We start from the raw sequence: 20618 nt of genomic DNA, 5'->3' as shown, positions 1-20618 counted from the left end.
TTTGGCAGAAGCATATGTTCCCTTTAAGAAATTAATCTGCTGAGTTTGGTGGTTTCTTGGAGCTGCTAAGGATTGCCCCCAGGTCTTCGTACGTTCAACTAATGCTCTATTCCTCTGAACTACATCCCCTTAGATTGCAAGTAGTTGCATTTGGGAATAGACAAAAAGTGAGCCGAGGAATAAAATCGCTGTTTAGCCCCCTAGCTTGCGAAATGTATTTTTCTCTCTCCCTGTTGGTCTAGTGGTTAGGATTCGGTTCTTTTACCACCGCTGCCTGGGTTTGATTCCCGCTCAGGGAATGACTTGCTTTTGGGGCAACACTAGGCATAAGTCAAAAACTTGGCACAACTGCAGAAAAAGTTATACTCTTCTGAGTCAGCGACCTAAGGACTGTTGCAATCTCGAGAACTCTCTGCTGCTCTACCAACATTCCTATCAAAGGTCAACAAGTGAAGATTTCTTCTCTCAGGGAAAGATATTTTTTTGTCAAGCACATGTCATGGTTCACTGCTGTCAAAAAGTTGCCGTAAGCCACAAGAAAAAGTACAATCCTTCGAGTCGGATTTGAACCAGCTACCTAAGGATTACAGCAATTTCACCTACAGTCCTCCGCTCTACCAACTGAGCTATCGAAGGATAAAAAATTGGTCAAACTCCATCACCTAGATGGTCAGAGGTTTGGCAGAAGCATATGTTCCCTTTAAGAAATTAATCTGCTGAGTTTGGTGGTTTCATGGAGCTGCTGAGGATTGCCCCCAGGTCTTCGTACGTTCAACTAATGCTCTATTCCTCTGAGCTACATCCCCTTAGATTGCAAGTAGTTGCATTTGGGAATAGACAAAAAGTGGGCAGAGGAATAAAATCGCTGTTTAGCCCCCTAGCTTGCAAAAATTATTTTTCTCTCTCCCTGTTGGTCTAGTGGTTAGGATTCGGTTCTTTTACCACCGCGGCCTGGGTTTGATTCCCGCTCAGGGAATGACTTGCTTTTGGGGAAACACTAGGCATAAGTCAAAAACTTGGCACAACTGCAGAAAAAGTTATACTCTTCTGAATCAGCGACCTAAGGACTGTTGCAATCTCGAGAACTCTCTGCTGCTCTACCAACATTCCTATCAAAGGTCAACAAGTGAAGATTTCTTCTCTCAGGGAAAGATATTTTTTTGTCAAGCACATGTCATGGTACACTGCTGTCAAAAAGTTGGCGTAAGCCACAAGAAAAAGTACAATCCTTCGAGCCGGATTTGAACCAGCGACCTAAGGATTACAGCAATTTCTCCTACAGTCCTCCGCTCTACCAACTGAGCTATCGAAGGGTAAAGAATGTAGTCAAACGCCATCACCTAGATGGTCAGAGGTTTGGCAGAAGCATATGTTCCCTTTAAGAAATTAATCTGCTGAGTTTGGTGGTTTCTTGGAGCTGCTGAGGATTGCCCCCAGGTCTTCGTACGTTCAACTAATGCTCTATTCCTCTGAGCTACATCCCCTTAGATTGCAAGTAGTTGCATTTGGGAATAGACAAAAAGTGAGCCGAGGAATAAAATTGCTGTTTAGCCCCCTAGCTTGCAAAAAGTATTTTTCTCTCTCCCTGTTGGTCTAGTGGTTAGGATTCGGTTCTTTTACCACCGCGGCCTGGGTTTGATTCCCGCTCAGGGAATGACTTGCTTTTGGGGAAACACTAGGCATAAGTCAAAAACTTGGCACAACTGCAGAAAAAGTTATACTCTTCTGAATCAGCGACCTAAGGACTGTTGCAATCTCGAGAACTCTCTGCTGCTCTACCAACATTCCTATCAAAGGTCAACAAGTGAAGATTTCTTCTATCAGGGAAAGATATTTTTTTGTCAAGCACATGTCATGGTACACTGCTGTCAAAAAGTTGGCGTAAGCCACAAGAAAAAGTACAATCCTTCGAGCCGGATTTGAACCAGCAACCTAAGGATTACAGCAATTTCACCTACAGTCCTCCGCTCTACCAACTGAGCTATCGAAGGTAAAGAATTAGTCAAACGCCATCACCTAGATGGTCAGAGGTTTGGCAGAAGCATATGTTCCCTTTAAGAAATTAATCTGCTGAGTTTGGTGGTTTCTTGGAGCTGCTGAGGATTGCCCCCAGGTCTTCGTACGTTCAACTAATGCTCTATTCCTCTGAGCTACATCCCCTTAGATTGCAAGTAGTTGCATTTGGGAATAGACAAAAAGTGAGCCGAGGAATAAAATCGCTGTTTAGCCCCCTAGCTTGCAAAAAGTATTTTTCTCTCTCCCTGTTGGTCTAGTGGTTAGGATTCGGTTCTTTTACCACCGCGGCCTGGGTTTGATTCCCGCTCAGGGAATGACTTGCTTTTGGGTAAACACTAGGCATAAGTCAAAAACTTGGAACAACTGCAGAAAAAGTTATACTCTTCTGAGTCAGCGACATACGGACTGTTGCATTCTCGAGAACTCTCTGCTGCTCTACCAACATTCCTATCAAAGGTCAACAAGTGAAGATTTCTTCTCTCAGGGAAAGATATTTTTTTGTCAAGCACATGTCATGGTACACTGCTGTCAAAAAGTTGGCGTAAGCCACAAGAAAAAGTACAATCCTTCGAGCCGGATTTGAACCAGCGACCTAAGGATTACAGCAATTTCACCTACAGTCCTCCGCTCTACCAACTGAGCTATCGAAGGATAAAAGATGTAGTCAAACGCCATCACCTAGATGGTCAGAGGTTTGGCAGAAGCATATGTTCCCTTTAAGAAATTAATCTGCTGAGTTTGGTGGTTTCTTGGAGCTGCTGAGGATTGCCCCCAGGTCTTCGTACGTTCAACTAATGCTCTATTCCTCTGAGCTACATCCCCTTAGATTGCAAGTAGTTGCATTTGGGAATAGACAAAAAGTGAGCCGAGGAATAAAATCGCTGTTTAGCCCCCTAGCTTGCAAAAAGTATTTTTCTCTCTCCCTGTTGGTCTAGTGGTTAGGATTCGGTTCTTTTACCACCGCGGCCTGGGTTTGATTCCCGCTCAGGGAATGACTTGCTTTTGGGGAAACACTAGGCATAAGTCAAAAACTTGGCACAACTGCAGAAAAAGTTATACTCTTCTGAATCAGCGACATAAGGACTGTTGCAATCTCGAGAACTCTCTGCAGCTCTACCAACATTCCTATCAAAGGTCAACAAGTGAAGATTTCTTCTCTCAGGGAAAGATATTTTTTGTCAAGCACATGTCATGGTACACTGCTGTCAAAAAGTTGGCGTAAGCCACAAGAAAAAGTACAATCCTTCGAGCCGGATTTGAACCAGCAACCTAAGGATTACAGCAATTTCTCCTACAGACCTCCGCTCTACCAACTGAGCTATCGAAGGGTAAAGAATGTAGTCAAACGCCATCACCTAGATGGTCAGAGGTTTGGCAGAAGCATATGTTCCCTTTAAGAAATTAATCTGCTGAGTTTGGTGTTTTCTTGGAGCTGCTGAGGATTGCCCCCAGGTCTTCGTACGTTCAACTAATGCTCTATTCCTCTGAGCTACATCCCCTTAGATTGCAAGTAGTTGCATTTGGGAATAGACAAAAAGTGAGCCGAGGAATAAAATCGCTGTTTAGCCCCCTAGCTTGCAAAAAGTATTTTTCTCTCTCCCTGTTGGTCTAGTGGTTAGGATTCGGTTCTTTTACCACCGCGGCCTGGGTTTGATTCCCGCTCAGTGAATGACTTGCTTTTGGGGAAACACTAGGCATAAGTCAAAAACTTGGCACAACTGCAGAAAAAGTTATACTCTTCTGAATCAGCGACCTAAGGACTGTTGCAATCTCGAGAACTCTCTGCTGCTCTACCAACATTCCTATCAAAGGTCAACAAGTGAAGATTTCTTCTCTCAGGGAAAGATATTTTTTTGTCAAGCACATGTCATGGTACACTGCTGTCAAAAAGTTGGCGTAAGCCACAAGAAAAAGTACAGTCCTTCTAGCCGGATTTGAACCAGCGACCTAAGGATTACAGCAATTTCACCTACAGTCCTCCGCTCTACCAACTGAGCTATCGAAGGATAAAAAATGTAGTCAAACGCCGTCACCTAGATGGTCAGAGGTTTGGCAGAAGCATATGTTCCCTTTAAGAAATTAATCTGCTGAGTTTGGTGGTTTCTTGGAGCTGCTGAGGATTGCCCCCAGGTCTTCGTACGTTCAACTAATGCTCTATTCCTCTGCGCTACATCCCCTTAGATTGCAAGTAGTTGCATTTGGGAATAGACAAAAAGTGAGCCGAGGAATAAAATCGCTGTTTAGCCCCCTAGCTTGCAAAAAGTATTTTTCTCTCTCCCTGTTGGTCTAGTGGTTAGGATTCGGTTCTTTTACCACCGCGGCCTGGGTTTGATTCCCGCTCAGGGAATGACTTGCTTTTGGGTAAACACTAGGCATAAGTCAAAAACTTGGAACAACTGCAGAAAAAGTTATACTCTTCTGAGTCAGCGACATACGGACTGTTGCTTTCTCGAGAACTCTCTGCTGCTCTACCAACATTCCTATCAAAGGTCAACAAGTGAAGATTTCTTCTCTCAGGGAAAGATATTTTTTTGTCAAGCACATGTCATGGTACACTGCTGTCAAAAAGTTGGCGTAAGCCACAAGAAAAAATACAATCTTTCGAGCCGGATTTGAAACAGCGACCTAAGGATTACAGCAATTTCACCTACAGTCCTCCACTCTACCAACTGAGCTATCGAAGGGTAAAGAATTTAGTCAAACGCCATCACCTAGATGGTCAGAGGTTTGGCAGAAGCATATGTTCCCTTTAAGAAATTAATCTGCTGAGTTTGGTGGTTTCTTGGAGCTGCTGAGGATTGCCCCCAGAAGCATATGTTCCCTTTAAGAAATTAATCTGCTGAGTTTGGTGGTTTCTTGGAGCTGCTGAGGATTGCCCCCAGGTCTTCGTACGTTCAACTAATGCTCTATTCCTCTGAGCTACATCCCCTTAGATTGCAAGTAGTTGCATTTGGGAATAGACAAAAAGTGAGCCGAGGAATAAAATCGCTGTTTAGACCGATAGCTTGCAAAAAGTATTTTTCTCTCTCCCTGTTGGTCTAGTGGTTAGGATTCTGTTCTTTTACCACCGCGGCCTGGGTTTGATTCCCGCTCAGGGAATGACTTGCTTTTGGGGAAACACTAGGCATAAGTCAAAAACTTGGCACAACTGCAGAAAAAGTTATACTATTCTGAATCAGCGACCTAAGGACTGTTGCAATCTCGAGAACTCTCTGCTGCTCTACCAACATTCCTATCAAAGGTCAACAAGTGAAGATTTCTTCTCTCAGGGAAAGATATTTTTTTGTCAAGCACATGTCATGGTACACTGCTGTCAAAAAGTTGGCGTAAGCCACAAGAAAAAGTACAATCCTTCGAGCCGGATTTGAACCAGCGACCTAAGGATTACAGCAATTTCACCTACAGTCCTCCGCTCTACCAACTGAGCTATCGAAGGATAAAAAATGTAGTCAAACGCCGTCACCTAGATGGTCAGAGGTTTGGCAGAAGCATATGTTCCCTTTAAGAAATTAATCTGCTGAGTTTGGTGTTTTCTTGGAGCTGCTGAGGATTGCCCCCAGGTCTTCGTACGTTCAACTAATGCTCTATTCCTCTGCGCTACATCCCCTTAGATTGCAAGTAGTTGCATTTGGGAATAGACAAAAAGTGAGCCGAGGAATAAAATCGCTGTTTAGCCCCCTAGCTTGCAAAAAGTATTTTTCTCTCTCCCTGTTGGTCTAGTGGTTAGGATTCGGTTCTTTTACCACCGCGGCCTGGGTTTGATTCCCGCTCAGGGAATGACTTGCTTTTGGGGAAACACTAGGCATAAGTCAAAAACTTGGCACAACTGCAGAAAAAGTTATACTATTCTGAATCAGCGACCTAAGGACTGTTGCAATCTCGAGAACTCTCTGCTGCTCTACCAACATTCCTATCAAATGTCAACAAGTGAAGATTTCTTCTCTCAGGGAAAGATATTTTTTTGTCAAGCACATGTCATGGTACACTGCTGTCAAAAAGTTGGCGTAAGCCACAAGAAAAAGTACAGTCCTTCTAGCCGGATTTGAACCAGCGACCTAAGGATTACAGCAATTTCACCTACAGTCCTCCGCCCTACCAACTGAGCTATCGAAGGATAAAAAATGTAGTCAAACGCCATCACCTAGATGGTCAGAGGTTTGGCAGAAGCAAATGTTCCCTTTAAGAAATTAATCTGCTGAGTTTGGTGGTTTCTTGGAGCTGCTAAGGATTGCCCCAAGGTCTTCGTACGTTCAACTAATGCTCTATTCCTCTGAGCTACATCCCCTTAGATTGCAAGTAGTTGCATTTGGGAATAGACAAAAAGTGAGCCGAGGAATAAAATCGCTGTTTAGCCCCCTAGCTTGCAAAAAGTATTTTTCTCTCTCCCTGTTGGTCTAGTGGTTAGGATTCGGTTCTTTTACCACCGCGGCCTGGGTTTGATTCCCGCTCAGGGAATGACTTGCTTTTGGGTAAACACTAGGCATAAGTCAAAAACTTGGCACAACTGCAGAAAAAGTTATACTCTTCTGAGTCAGCGACATACGGACTGTTGCAATCTCGAGAACTCTCTGCTGCTCTACCAACATTCCTATCAAAGGTCAACAAGTGAAGATTTCTTCTCTCAGGGAAATATAATTTTTTGTCAAGCACATGTCATGGTACACTGCTGTCAAAAAGTTGGCGTAAGCCACAAGAAAAAATACAATCTTTCGAGCCGGATTTGAACCAGCGACCTAAGGATTACAGCAATTTCACCTACAGTCCTCCGCTCTACCAACTGAGCTATCGAAGGGTAAAGAATGTAGTCAAACGCCATCACCTAGATGGTCAGAGGTTTGGCAGAAGCATATGTTCCCTTTAAGAAATTAATCTGCTGAGTTTGGTGGTTTCTTGGAGCTGCTGCCCCCAGAAGCATATTGAAATTAATCTGCTGAGTTTGGTGGTTTCTTGGAGCTGCTGAGGTCAGGTCTTCGTACGTTCAACTAATGCTCTATTCCTCTGAGCTACATCCCCTTAGATTGCAAGTAGTTGCATTTGGGAATAGACAAAAAGTGAGCCGAGGAATAAAATCGCTGTTTAGCCCGATAGCTTGCAAAAAGTATTTTTCTCTCTCCCTGTTGGTCTAGTGGTTAGGATTCTGTTCTTTTACCACCGCGGCCTGGGTTTGATTCCCGCTCAGGGAATGACTTGCTTTTGGGGAAACACTAGGCATAAGTCAAAAACTTGGCACAACTGCAGAAAAAGTTATACTATTCTGAATCAGCGACCTAAGGACTGTTGCAATCTCGAGAACTCTCTGCTGCTCTACCAACATTCCTATCAAAGGTCAACAAGTGAAGATTTCTTCTCTCAGGGAAAGATATTTTTTTGTCAAGCACATGTCATGGTACACTGCTGTCAAAAAGTTGGCGTAAGCCACAAGAAAAATTACAATCCTTCGAGCCGGATTTGAACCAGCGACCTAAGGATTACAGAAATTTCTCCTACAGTCCTCCGCTCTACCAACTGAGCTATCGAAATGTAAAGAATGTAGTCAAACGCCATCACCTGGATGGTCAGAGGTTTGGCAGAAGCATATGTTCCCTTTAAGAAATTAATCTGCTGAGTTTGGTGGTTTCTTGGAGCTGCTGAGGATTGCCCCCAGGTCTTCGTACGTTCAACTAATGCTCTATTCCTCTGAGCTACATCCCCTTAGATTGCAAGTAGTTGCATTTGGGAATAGACAAAAAGTGAGCCGAGGAATAAAATCGCTGTTTAGCCCCCTAGCTTGCAAAAAGTATTTTTCTCTCTCCCTGTTGGTCTAGTGGTTAGGATTCGGTTCTTTTACCACCGCGGCCTGGGTTTGATTCCCGCTCAGGGAATGACTTGCTTTTGGGGAAACACTAGGCATAAGTCAAAAACTTGGCACAACTGCAGAAAAAGTTATACTCTTCTGAATCAGCGACCTAAGGACTGTTGCAATCTCGAGAACTCTCTGCTGCTCTACCAACATTCCTATCAAAGGTAAACAAGTGAAGATTTCTTCTCTCAGGGAAATATATTTTTTTGTCAAGCACATGTCATGGTACACTGCTGTCAAAAAGTTGGCGTAAGCCACAAGAAAAAGTACAATCCTTCGAGCCGGATTTGAACCAGCGACCTAAGGATTACAGCAATTTCACCTACAGTCCTCCGCTCTACCAACTGAGCTTCCTAAGGATAAAAAATGTAGTCAAACCCCATCACCTAGATGGTCAGAGGTTTGGCAGAAGCATATGTTCCCTTTAAGAAATTAATCTGCTGAGTTTGGTGGTTTCTTGGAGCTGCTGAGGATTGCCCCCAGGTCTTCGTACGTTCAACTAATGCTCTATTCCTCTGAGCTACATCCCCTTAGATTGCAAGTAGTTGCATTTGGGAATAGACAAAAAGTGAGCCGAGGAATAAAATCGCTGTTTAGCCCCCTAGCTTGCAAGAAGTATTTTTCTCTCTCCCTGTTGGTCTAGTGGTTAGGATTCGGTTCTTTTACCACCGCGGCCTGGGTTTGATTCCCGCTCAGGGAATGACTTGCTTTTGGGGAAACACTAGGCATAAGTCAAAAACTTGGCACAACTGCAGAAAAAGTTATACTCTTCTGAATCAGCGACCTAAGGACTGTTGCAATCTCGAGAACTCTCTGCTGCTCTACCAACATTCCTATCAAAGGTAAACAAGTGAAGATTTCTTCTCTCAGGGAAAGATATTTTTTTGTCAAGCACATGTCATGGTACACTGCTGTCAAAAAGTTGGCGTAAGCCACAAGAAAAAGTACAATCCTTCAAGCCGGATTTGAACCAGCGACCTAAGGATTACAGCAATTTCACCTACAGTCCTCCGCTCTACCAACTGAGCTTCCTAAGGATAAAAAATGTAGTCAAACGCCATCACCTAGATGGTCAGAGGTTTGGCAGAAGCATATGTTCCCTTTAAGAAATTAATCTGCTGAGTTTGGTGGTTTCTTGGAGCTGCTGAGGATTGCCCCCAGGTCTTTGTACGTTCAACTAATGCTTTATTCCTCTGAGCTACATCCCCTTAGATTGCAAGTAGTTGCATTTGGGAATAGACAAAAAGTGAGCCAAGGAATAAAATCGCTGTTTAGCCCCCTAGCTTGCAAAAAGTATTTTTCTCTCTCCCTGTTGGTCTAGTGGTAAGGATTCAGAGGTTCTTTTACCACCGCGGCAAATCTGGGTTTGATTCCCGCTCAGGGAATGACTTGCTTTTGGGGAAACACTAGGCATAAGTCAAAAACTTGGCACAACTGCAGAAAAAGTTATACTCTTCTGAATCAGCGACCTAAGGACTGTTGCAATCTCGAGAACTCTCTGCTGCTCTACCAACATTCCTATCAAAGGTCAGCAAGTGAAGATTTCTTCTCTCAGGGAAAGATATTTTTTTGTCAAGCACATGTCATGGTACACTGCTGTCAAAAAGTTGGCGTAAGCCACAAGAAAAATTACAATCCTTCGAGCCGGATTTGAACCAGCGACCTAAGGATTACAGCAATTTCACCTACAGTCCTCCGCTCTACCAACTGAGCTATCGAAGGATAAAAAATGTACTCAAACGCCATTACCTAGATGGTCAGAGGTTTGGCAGAAGCATATGTTCCCTTTAAGAAATTAATCTGCTGAGTTTGGTGGTTTCTTGGAGCTGCTGAGGATTGCCCCCAGGTCTTCGTACGTTCAACTAATGCTCTATTCCTCTGAGCTACATCCCCTTAGATTGCAAGTAGTTGCATTTGGGAATAGACAAAAAGTGAGCCGAGGAATAAAATCGCTGTTTAGCCCCCTAGCTTGCAAAAAGTATTTTTCTCTCTCCCTGTTGGTCTAGTGGTTAGGATTCGGTTCTTTTACCACCGCGGCCTGGGTTTGATTCCCGCTCAGGGAATGACTTGCTTTTGGGGAAACACTAGGCATAAGTCAAAAACTTGGCACAACTGCAGAAAAAGTTATACTCTTCTGAATCAGCGACCTAAGGACTGTTGCAATCTCGAGAACTCTCTGCTGCTCTACCAACATTCCTATCAAAGGTAAACAAGTGAAGATTTCTTCTCTCAGGGAAAGATATTTTTTTGTCAAGCACATGTCATGGTACACTGCTGTCAAAAAGTTGGCGTAAGCCACAAGAAAAAGTACAATCCTTCAAGCCGGATTTGAACCAGCGACCTAAGGATTACAGCAATTTCACCTACAGTCCTCCGCTCTACCAACTGAGCTTCCTAAGGATAAAAAATGTAGTCAAACGCCATCACCTAGATGGTCAGAGGTTTGGCAGAAGCATATGTTCCCTTTAAGAAATTAATCTGCTGAGTTTGGTGGTTTCTTGGAGCTGCTGAGGATTGCCCCCAGGTCTTCGTACGTTCAACTAATGCTCTATTCCTCTGAGCTACATCCCCTTAGATTGCAAGTAGTTGCATTTGGGAATAGACAAAAAGTGAGCCGAGGAATAAAATCGCTGTTTAGCCCCCTAGCTTGCAAAAAGTATTTTTCTCTCTCCCTGTTGGTCTAGTGGTTAGGATTCGGTTCTTTTACCACCGCGGCCTGGGTTTGATTCCCGCTCAGGGAATGACTTGCTTTTGGGGAAACACTAGGCATAAGTCAAAAACTTGGCACAACTGCAGAAAAAGTTATACTCTTCTGAATCAGCGACCTAAGGACTGTTGCAATCTCGAGAACTCTCTGCTGCTCTACCAACATTCCTATCAAAGGTCAACAAGTGAAGATTTCTTCTCTCAGGGAAAGATATTTTTTTGTCAAGCACATGTCATGGTACACTGCTGTCAAAAAGTTGGCGTAAGCCACAAGAAAAAGTACAATCCTTCGAGCCAGATTTGAACCAGCGACCTAAGGATCACAGCAATTTCTCCTACACTCCTCCGCTCTAGCAACTGAGCTATCGAAGGGTAACGAATGTAGTCAAACGCCATCACCTAGATGGTCAGAGGTTTGGCAGAAGCATATGTTCCCTTTAAGAAATTAATCTGCTGAGTTTGGTGGTTTCTTGGAGCTGCTGAGGATTGCCCCCAGGTCTTCGTACGTTCAACTAATGCTCTATTCCTCTGAGCTACATCCCCTTAGATTGCAAGCAGTTGAATTTGGGAATAGACAAAAAGTGAGCCGAGGAATAAAATCGCTGTTTAGCCCCCTAGCTTGCAAAAAGTATTTTTCTCTCTCCCTGTTGGTCTAGTGGTTAGGATTCGGTTCTTTTACCACCGCGGCCTGGGTTTGATTCCCGCTCAGGGAATGACTTGCTTTTGGGGAAACACTAGGCATAAGTCAAAAACTTGGCACAACTGCAGAAAAAGTTATACTCTTCTGAATCAGCGACCTAAGGACTGTTGCAATCTCGAGAACTCTCTGCTGCTCTACCAACATTCCTATCAAAGGTCAACAAGTGAAGATTTCTTCTCTCAGGGAAAGATATTTTTTTGTCAAGCACATGTCATGGTACACTGCTGTCAAAAAGTTGACGTAAGCCACAAGAAAAGTACAATCCTTCGAGCCGGATTTGAACCAGCGACCTAAGGATTACAGCAATTTCTCCTACAGTCCTCCGCTCTACCAACTGAGCTATCGAAGGGGAAAAAATGTAGTCAAACGCCATCACCTAGATGGTCAGAGGTTTGGCAGAAGCATATGTTCCCTTTAAGAAATTAATCTGCTGAGTTTGGTGGTTTCTTGGAGCTGCTGAGGATTGCCCCCAGGTCTTCGTACGTTCAACTAATGCTCTATTCCTCTGAGCTACATCCCCTTAGATTGCAAGTAGTTGCATTTGGGAATAGACAAAAAGTGAGCCGAGGAATAAAATCGCTGTTTAGCCCCCTAGCTTGCAAAAAGTATTTTTCTCTCTCCCTGTTGGTCTAGTGGTTAGGATTCGGTTCTTTTACCACCGCGGCCTGGGTTTGATTCCCGCTCAGGGAATGACTTGCTTTTGGGGAAACACTAGGCATAAGTCAAAAACTTGGCACAAATGCAGAAAAAGTTATACTCTTCTGAATCAGCGACCTAAGGACTGTTGCAATCTCGAGAACTCTCTGCTGCTCTACCAACATTCCTATCAAAGGTCAACAAGTGAAGATTTCTTCTCTCAGGGAAAGATATTTTTTTGTCAAGCACATGTCATGGTACACTGCTGTCAAAAAGTTGGCGTAAGCCACAAGAAAAAGTACAATCCTTCGAGTCGGATTTGAACCAGCGACCTAAGGATTACAGCAATTTCTCCTACAGTCCTCCGCTCTACCAACTGAGCTATCGAAGGGTAAAGAATGTAGTCAAACGCCATCACCTAGATGGTCAGAGGTTTGGCAGAAGCATATGTTCCCTTTAAGAAATTAATCTGCTGAGTTTGGTGGTTTCTTGGAGCTGCTGAGGATTGCCCCCAGGTCTTCGTACATTCAACTAATGCTCAATTCCTCTGAGCTACATCCCCTTAGATTGCAAGTAGTTGCATTTGGGAATAGACAAAAAGTGAGCCGAGGAATACAATCGCTGTTTAGCCCCCTAGCTTGCAAAAAGTATTTTTCTCTCTCCCTGTTGGTCTAGTGGTTAGGATTCGGTTCTTTTACCACCGCGGCCTGGGTTTGATTCCCGCTCAGGGAATGACTTGCTTTTGGGGAAACACTAGGCATAAGTCAAAAACTTGGCACAACTGCAGAAAAAGTTATACTCTTCTGAATCAGCGACCTAAGGACTGTTGCAATCTCGAGAACTCTCTGCTGCTCTACCAACATTCCTATCAAAGGTCAACAAGTGAAGATTTCTTCTCTCAGGGAAAGATGTTTTTTTGTCAAGCACATGTCATGGTACACTGCTGTCAAAAAGTTGGCGTAAGCCACAAGAAAAAGTACAATCCTTCGAGCCGGATTTGAACCAGCGACCTAAGGATTACAGCAATATCTCCTACAGTCCTCCGCTCTACCAACTGAGCTATCGAAGGGTAAAGAATGTAGTCAAACGCCATCACCTAGATGGTCAGAGGTTTGGCAGAAGCATATGTTCCCTTTAAGAAATTAATCTGCTGAGTTTGGTGGTTTCTTGGAGCTGCTAAGGATTGCCCCCAGGTCTTCGTACGTTCAACTAATGCTCTATTCCTCTGAGCTACATCCCCTTAGATTGCAAGTAGTTGCATTTGGGAATAGACAAAAAGTGAGCCGAGGAATAAAATCGCTGTTTAGCCCCCTAGCTTGCAAAAAGTATTTTTCTCTCTCCCTGTTGGTCTAGTGGTTAGGATTCGGTTCTTTTACCACCGCGGCCTGGGTTTGATTCCCGCTCAAGGAATGACTTGCTTTTGGGGAAACACTAGGCATAAGTCAAAAACTTGGCACAACTGCAGAAAAAGTTATACTCTTCTGAATCAGCGACCTAAGGACTGTTGCAATCTCGAGAACTCTCTGCTGCTCTACCAACATTCCTATCAAAGGTCAACAAGTGAAGATTTCTTCTCTCAGGGAAAGATATTTTTTGTCAAGCACATGTCATGGTACACTGCTGTCAAAAAGTTGGCGTAAGCCACAAGAAAAAGTACAATCCTTTGAGCTGGATTTGAACCAGCGACCTAAGGATTACAGCAATTTCACCTACAGTCCTCCGCTCTACCAACTGAGCTTCCTAAGGATAAAAAATGTAGTCAAACGCCATCACCTAGATGGTCAGAGGTTTGGCAGAAGCATATGTTCCCTTTAAGAAATTAATCTGCTGAGTTTGGTGGTTTCTTGGAGCTGCTGAGGATTGCCCCCAGGTCTTCGTACGTTCAACTAATGCTCTATTCCTCTGAGCTACATCCCCTTAGATTGCAAGTAGTTGCATTTGGGAATAGACAAAAAGTGAGCCGAGGAATAAAATCGCTGTTTAGCCCCCTAGCTTGCAAGAAGTATTTTTCTCTCTCCTTGTTGGTCTAGTGGTTAGGATTCGGTTCTTTTACCACCGCGGCCTGGGTTTGATTCCCGCTCAGGGAATGACTTGCTTTTGGGGAAACACTAGGCATAAGTCAAAAACTTGGCACAACTGCAGAAAAAGTTAAACTCTTCTGAATCAGCGACCTAAGGACTTTTGCAATCTCGAGAACTCTCTGCTGCTCTACCAACATTCCTATCAAAGGTAAACAAGTGAAGATTTCTTCTCTCAGGGAAAGATATTTTTTTGTCAAGCACATGTCATGGTACACTGCTGTCAAAAAGTTGGCGTAAGCCACAAGAAAAAGAACAATCCTTCGAGCCGGATTTGAACCAGCGACCTAAGGATTACAGCAATTTCACCTACAGTCCTCCGCTCTACCAACTGAGCTTCCTAAGGATAAAAAATGTAGTCAAACGCCATCACCTAGATGGTCAGAGGTTTGGCAGAAGCATATGTTCCCTTTAAGAAATTAATCTGCTGAGTTTGGTGGTTTCTTGGAGCTGCTGAGGATTGCCCCCAGGTCTTCGTACGTTCAACTAATGCTCTATTCCTCTGAGCTACATCCCCTTAGATTGCAAGTAGTTGCATTTGGGAATAGACAAAAAGTGAGCCGAGGAATAAAATCGCTGTTTAGCCCCCTAGCTTGCAAAAAGTATTTTTCTCTCTCCCTGTTGGTCTAGTGGTTAGGATTCGGTTCTTTTACCACCGCGGCCTGGGTTTGATTCCCGCTCAGGGAATGACTTGCTTTTGAGTAAACACTAGGCATAAGTCAAAAACTTGGAACAACTGCAGAAAAAGTTATACTCTTCTGAGTCAGCGACATACGGACTGTTGCATTCTCGAGAACTCTCTGCTGCTCTACCAACATTCCTATCAAAGGTCAACAAGTGAAGATTTCTTCTCTCAGGGAAAGATATTTTTTTGTCAAGCACATGTCATGGTACACTGCTGTCAAAAAGTTGGCGTAAGCCACAAGAAAAAATACAATCGTACGAGCCGGATTTGAACCAGCGACCTAAGGATTACAGCAATTTCACCTACAGTCCTCCGCTCTACCAACTGAGCTATCGAAGGGTAAAGAATGTAGTCAAACGCCATCACCTAGATGGTCAGAGGTTTGGCAGAAGCATATGTTCCCTTTAAGAAATTAATCTGCTGAGTTTGGTGGTTTCTTGGAGCTGCTGAGGATTGCCCCCAGGTCTTCGTACGTTCAACTAATGCTCTATTCCTCTGAGCTACATCCCCTTAGATTGCAAGTAGTTGCATTTGGGAATAGACAAAAAGTGAGCCGAGGAATAAAATCGCTGTTTAGCCCCATAGCTTGCAAAAAGTATTTTTCTCTCTCCCTTTTGGTCTAGTGGTTAGGATTCGGTTCTTTTACCACCGCGGCCTGGGTTTGATTCCCGCTCAGGGAATGACTTGCTTTTGGGGAAACACTAGGCATAAGTCAAAAACTTGGCACAACTGCAGAAAAAGTTATACTCTTCTGAATCAGCGACCTAAGGACTGTTGCAATCTCGAGAACTCTCTGCTGCTCTACCAACATTCCTATCAAAGGTCAACAAGTGAAGATTTCTTCTCTCAGGGAAAGATATTTTTTTGTCAAGCACATGTCATGGTACACTGCTGTCAAAAAGTTGGCGTAAGCCACAAGAAAAAGTACAATCCATCGAGCCGGATTTGAACCAGCGACCTAAAGATTACAGCAATTTCACCTACAGTCCTCCGCTCTACCAGCTGAGCTATCGAAGGATAAAAGATGTAGTCAAACGCCATCACCTAGATGGTCAGAGGTTTGGCAGAAGCATATGTTCCCTTTAAGAAATTAATCTGCTGAGTTTGGTGGTTTCTTGGAGCTGCTGAGGATTGCCCCCAGGTCTTCGTACGTTCAACTAATGCTCTATTCCTCTGAGCTACATCCCCTTAGATTGCAAGTAGTTGCATTTGGGAATAGACAAAAAGTGAGCCGAGGAATAAAATCGCTGTTTAGCCCCATAGCTTGCAAAAAGTATTTTTCTCTCTCCCTGTTGGTCTAGTGGTTAGGATTCGGTTCTTTTACCACCGCGGCCTGGGTTTGATTCCCGCTCAGGGAATGACTTGCTTTTGGGGAAACACTAGGCATAAGTCAAAAACTTGGCACAACTGCAGAAAAAGTTATACTCTTCTGAATCAGCGACCTAAGGACTGTTGCAATCTCGAGAACTCTCTGCTGCTCTACCAACATTCCTATCAAAGGTCAACAAGTGAAGATTTCTTCTCTCAGGGAAAGATATTTTTTTGTCAAGCACATGTCATGGTACACTGCTGTCAAAAAGTTGGCGTAAGCCACAAGAAAAAGTACAATCCTTCGAGCCGGATTTGAACCAGCAACCTAAGGATTACAGCAATTTCTCCTACAGTCCTCCGCTCTACCAACTGAGCTATCAAAGGGTAAAGAATGTAGTCAAACGCCATCACCTAGATGGTCAGAGGTTTGGCAGAAGCATATGTTCCCTTTAAGAAATTAATCTGCTGAGTTTGGTGGTTTCTTGGAGCTGCTGAGGATTGCCCCCAGGTCTTCGTACGTTCAACTAATGCTCTATTCCTCTGAGCTACATCCCCTTAGATTGCAAGTAGTTGCATTTGGGAATAGACAAAAAGTGAGCCGAGGAATAAAATCGCTGTTTAGCCCCCTAGCTTGCAAAAAGTATTTTTCTCTCTCCCTGTTGGTCTAGTGGTTAGGATTCGGTTCTTTTACCACCGCGGCCTGGGTTTGATTCCCGCTCAGGGAATGACTTGCTTTTGGGTAAACACTAGGCATAAGTCAAAAACTTGGCACAACTGCAGAAAAAGATATACTCTTCTGAGTCAGCGACATACGGACTGTTGCAATCTCGAGAACTCTCTGCTGCTCTACCAACATTCCTATCAAAGGTCAACAAGTGAAGATTTCTTCTCTCAGGGAAAGATATTTTTTTGTCAAGCACATGTCATGGTACACTGCTGTCAAAAAGTTGGCGTAAGCCACAAGAAAAAGTACAATCCTTCGAGCCGGATTTGAACCAGCTACCTAAGGATTACAGCAATTTCACCTACAGTCCTCCGCTCTACCAACTGAGCTATGGAAGGATAAAAAATTTAGTCAAACGCCGTCACCTAGATGGTCAGAGGTTTGGCAGAAGCATATGTTCCCTTTAAGAAATTAATCTGCTGAGTTTGGTGGTTTCTTGGAGCTGCTGAGGATTGCCCCCAGGTCTTCGTACGTTCAACTAATGCTCTATTCCTCTGAGCTACATCCCCTTAGATTGCAAGTAGTTGCGTTTGGGATTAGAGAAAAAGTGAGCAGAAGAATTAAATCGCTGTTTAGCCCCCTCACTGCAAAAAGTATTTTTCTCTCTCCCTGTTGGTCTAGTGGTTAGGATTCGGTTCTTTTACCACCGCGGCCTGGGTTTGATTCCCGCTCAGGGAATGACTTGCTTTTGGGGAAACACTAGGCATAAGTCAAAAACTTGGCACAACTGCAGAAAAAGTTATACTCTTCTGAATCAGCGACCTAAGGACTGTTGCAATCTCGAGAACTCTCTGCTGCTCTACCAACATTCCTATCAAAGGTCAACAAGTGAAGATTTCTTCTCTCAGGGAAAGATATTTTTTTGTCAAGCACATGTTATGGTACACTGCTGTCAAAAAGTTGGCGTAAGCCACAAGAAAAAGTACAATCCTTCGAGCCGGATTTGAACCAGCGACCTAAGGATTACAGCAATTTCACCTACAGTCCTCCACTCTACCAACTGAGCTATCGAAGGATAAAAAAATATAGTCAAACGCCATCACCTAGATGGTCAGAGGTTTGGCAGGAGCATATGTTCCCTTTAAGAAATTCATCTGCTGAGTTTGGTGGTTTCTTGGAGCTGCTGAGGATTGCCCCCAGGTCTTTGTACGTTCAACTAATGCTCTATTCCTCTGAGCTACATCCCCTTAGATTGCAAGTAGTTGCATTTGGGAATAGACAAAAAGTGAGCCGAGGAATAAAATCGCTGTTTAGCCCCCTAGCTTGCAAAAAGTATTTTTCTCTCTCCCTGTTGGTCTAGTGGTTAGGGTTCGGTTCTTTTACCACCGCGGCCTGGGTTTGATTCCCGCTCAGGGAATGACTTGCTTTTGGGGAAACACTAGGCATAAGTCAAAAACTTGGCACAACTGCAGAAAAAGTTATACTCTTCTGAATCAGCGACCTAAGGACTGTTGCAATCTCGAGAACTCTCTGCTGCTCTACCAACATTCCTATCAAAGGTCAACAAGTGAAGATTTCTTCTCTCAGGGAAAGATATTTTTTGTCAAGCACATGTCATGGTACACTGCTGTCAAAAAGTTGGCGTAAGCCACAAGAAAAAGTACAATCCTTCGAGCCGGATTTGAACCAGCGACCTAAGGATTACAGCAATTTCACCTACAGTCCTACCCTGAGCTATCGAAGGATAAAAAATGTAGTCAAACGCCATCACCTAGAGCTATGTTCGAAATTAAAGGATAAGGAAAAAACTAATGTATTCCTCAGCTACACTTAGATTGCAGTAGTTGCATTTGGGAATAGACAAAAAGTGAGCCGAGGAATAAAATCGCTGTTTAGCCCCCTAGCTTGCAAAAATTATTTTTTCTCTCCCTGTTGGTCTAGTGGTTAGGATTCGGTTCTTTTACCACCGCGGCCTGGGTTTGATTCCCACTCAGGGAATGACTTGCTTTTGGGGAAACACTAGGCATAAGTCAAAAACTTGGCACAACTGCAGAAAAAGTTATACTCTTCTGAGTTAGCGACATACGGACTGTTGCAATCTCGAGAACTCTCTGCTGCTCTACCAACATTCCTATCAAAGGTCAACAAGTGAAGATTTCTTCTCTCAGGGAAAGATATTTTTTTGTCAAGCACATGTCATGGTACACTGCTGTCAAAAAGTTGGCGTAAACCACAAGAAAAAGTACAATCCTTCGAGCCGGATTTGAACCAGCGACCTAAGGATTACAGCAATTTCACCTACAGTCCTCCGCTCTACCAACTGAGCTATCGAAGGATAAAAAATGTAGTCAAACGCCATTACCTAGATGGTCAGAGGATTGGCAGAAGCATATGTTCCCTTTAAGAAATTAATCTGCTGAGTTTGGTGGTTTCTTGGAGCTGCTGAGGATTGCCCCCAGGTCTTTGTACGTTCAACTAATGCTCTATTCCTCTGAGCTACATCCCCTTAGATTGCAAGTAGTTGCGTTTGGGATTAGAGAAAAAGTGAGCAGAGGAATTAAATCGCTGTTTAGCCCCCTCACTGCAAAATGCATTTTTCTCTGTCCAAGTTGGTCTAGTGGTTAGGATTTGGTTCTTTTACCACCGCGGCCTGGGTTTGATTCCCGCTCAGGGAATGACTTGCTTTTGGGAAACACTAGGCATAAGTCAAAAACTTGGCACAACTGCAGAAAAAGTTATACTCTTCTGAATCAGCGACCTAAGGACTGTTGCAATCTCGAGAACTCTCTGCTGCTCTACCAACATTCCTATCAAAGGTCAACAAGTGAAGATTTCTTCTCTCAGGGAAAGATATTTTTTTGTCAAGTACATGTCATGGTACACTGCTGTCAAAAAGTTGGCGTAAGCCACAAGAAAAAGTACAATTCTTCGAGCCGGATTTGAACCAGCAAACTAAGGATTACAGCAATTTCACCTACAGTCCTCCGCTCTACCAACTGAGCTATCGAAGGATAAAAAATGTAGTCAAACGCCATTACCTAGATGGTCAGAGGTTTGGCAGAAGCATATGTTCCCTTTAAGAAATTAATCTGTTGAGTTTGGTGGTTTCTTGGAGCTGCTGAGGATTGCCCTCAGGTCTTCGTACGTTCAACTAATGCTCTATTCCTCTGAGCTACATCCCCTTAGATTGCAAGTAGTTGCATTTGGGAATAGACAAAAAGTGAGCAGAGGAATAAAATCGCTGTTTAGCCCCCTAGCTTGCAAAAAGTATTTTTCTCTCTCCCTGTTGGTCTAGTGGTTAGGGTTCGGTTCTTTTACCACCGCGGCCTGGGTTTGATTTCCGCTCAGGGAATGACTTGCTTTTGGGGAAACACTAGGCATAAGTCAAAAACTTGGCACAACTGCAGAAAAATTTATACTCTTCTGAATCAGCGACCTAAGGACTGTTGCAATCTCGAGAACTCTCTGCTGCTCTACCAACATTCCTATCAAAGGTCAACAAGTGAAGATTTCTTCTCTCAGGGAAAGATATTTTTTGTCAAGCACATGTCATGGTACACTGCTGTCAAAAAGTTGGCGTAAGCCACAAGAAAAAGTACAATCCTTCGAGCCGGATTTGAACCAGCGACCTAAGGATTACAGCAATTTCACCTACAGTCCTCCGCTCTACCAACTGAGCTATCGAAGGATAAAAAATGTAGTCAAACGCCATCACCTAGATGGTCAGAGGTTTGGCAGAAGCATATGTTCCCTTTAAGAAATTAATCTGCTGAGTTTGGTGGTTTCTTGGAGCTGCTGAGGATTGCCCCCAGGTCTTCGTACGTTCAACTAATGCTCTATTCCTCTGAGCTACATCCCCTTAGATTGCAAGTAGTTGCATTTGGGAATAGACAAAAAGTGAGCCAAGGAATAAATCGCTGTTTAGCCCCTCACTGCGAAATGTCTTGTTCTCTCTCCCTGTTGGTCTAGTGGTTAGGATTTGG

General features: G+C 43.7%; 12 non-coding genes across 12 annotated transcripts; all 12 read right to left on the bottom strand.

Annotated features, from left to right (window-relative positions):
- Positions 1 to 1226: 1226 nt before the first annotated feature.
- On the bottom strand, positions 1227 to 1313 carry trnay-gua (transfer RNA tyrosine (anticodon GUA)). The gene is given in 2 exon segments: positions 1227 to 1262; positions 1277 to 1313. It is a non-coding gene; the product is annotated as a tRNA-Tyr (tRNA).
- Positions 1314 to 1904: 591 nt separating this feature from the next.
- On the bottom strand, positions 1905 to 1991 carry trnay-gua (transfer RNA tyrosine (anticodon GUA)). The gene is given in 2 exon segments: positions 1905 to 1940; positions 1955 to 1991. It is a non-coding gene; the product is annotated as a tRNA-Tyr (tRNA).
- Positions 1992 to 2580: 589 nt separating this feature from the next.
- trnay-gua (transfer RNA tyrosine (anticodon GUA)) lies at positions 2581 to 2667 on the bottom strand. The gene is given in 2 exon segments: positions 2581 to 2616; positions 2631 to 2667. It is a non-coding gene; the product is annotated as a tRNA-Tyr (tRNA).
- A 2698-nt stretch (positions 2668 to 5365) lies between these two features.
- trnay-gua (transfer RNA tyrosine (anticodon GUA)) lies at positions 5366 to 5452 on the bottom strand. Its single transcript is given in 2 exon segments — positions 5366 to 5401; positions 5416 to 5452. It is a non-coding gene; the product is annotated as a tRNA-Tyr (tRNA).
- A 1269-nt stretch (positions 5453 to 6721) lies between these two features.
- trnay-gua (transfer RNA tyrosine (anticodon GUA)) lies at positions 6722 to 6808 on the bottom strand. Its single transcript is given in 2 exon segments — positions 6722 to 6757; positions 6772 to 6808. It is a non-coding gene; the product is annotated as a tRNA-Tyr (tRNA).
- Positions 6809 to 9490: 2682 nt separating this feature from the next.
- On the bottom strand, positions 9491 to 9577 carry trnay-gua (transfer RNA tyrosine (anticodon GUA)). The gene is given in 2 exon segments: positions 9491 to 9526; positions 9541 to 9577. It is a non-coding gene; the product is annotated as a tRNA-Tyr (tRNA).
- A 1946-nt stretch (positions 9578 to 11523) lies between these two features.
- Positions 11524 to 11610, bottom strand: trnay-gua (transfer RNA tyrosine (anticodon GUA)). Its single transcript is given in 2 exon segments — positions 11524 to 11559; positions 11574 to 11610. It is a non-coding gene; the product is annotated as a tRNA-Tyr (tRNA).
- A 1269-nt stretch (positions 11611 to 12879) lies between these two features.
- On the bottom strand, positions 12880 to 12966 carry trnay-gua (transfer RNA tyrosine (anticodon GUA)). The gene is given in 2 exon segments: positions 12880 to 12915; positions 12930 to 12966. It is a non-coding gene; the product is annotated as a tRNA-Tyr (tRNA).
- A 3302-nt stretch (positions 12967 to 16268) lies between these two features.
- trnay-gua (transfer RNA tyrosine (anticodon GUA)) lies at positions 16269 to 16355 on the bottom strand. Its single transcript is given in 2 exon segments — positions 16269 to 16304; positions 16319 to 16355. It is a non-coding gene; the product is annotated as a tRNA-Tyr (tRNA).
- A 1268-nt stretch (positions 16356 to 17623) lies between these two features.
- Positions 17624 to 17710, bottom strand: trnay-gua (transfer RNA tyrosine (anticodon GUA)). The gene is given in 2 exon segments: positions 17624 to 17659; positions 17674 to 17710. It is a non-coding gene; the product is annotated as a tRNA-Tyr (tRNA).
- Positions 17711 to 18883: 1173 nt separating this feature from the next.
- On the bottom strand, positions 18884 to 18970 carry trnay-gua (transfer RNA tyrosine (anticodon GUA)). The gene is given in 2 exon segments: positions 18884 to 18919; positions 18934 to 18970. It is a non-coding gene; the product is annotated as a tRNA-Tyr (tRNA).
- A 1266-nt stretch (positions 18971 to 20236) lies between these two features.
- On the bottom strand, positions 20237 to 20323 carry trnay-gua (transfer RNA tyrosine (anticodon GUA)). The gene is given in 2 exon segments: positions 20237 to 20272; positions 20287 to 20323. It is a non-coding gene; the product is annotated as a tRNA-Tyr (tRNA).
- Between the last annotated feature and the right edge of the window lie 295 nt (positions 20324 to 20618).

This window comes from Oncorhynchus clarkii, chromosome 21 (assembly GCF_045791955.1).
Source record: "Oncorhynchus clarkii lewisi isolate Uvic-CL-2024 chromosome 21, UVic_Ocla_1.0, whole genome shotgun sequence".
NCBI classification, from domain to species: domain Eukaryota; kingdom Metazoa; phylum Chordata; class Actinopteri; order Salmoniformes; family Salmonidae; genus Oncorhynchus; species Oncorhynchus clarkii.
This window is presented reverse-complemented; position numbering and strand designations above follow the sequence as displayed.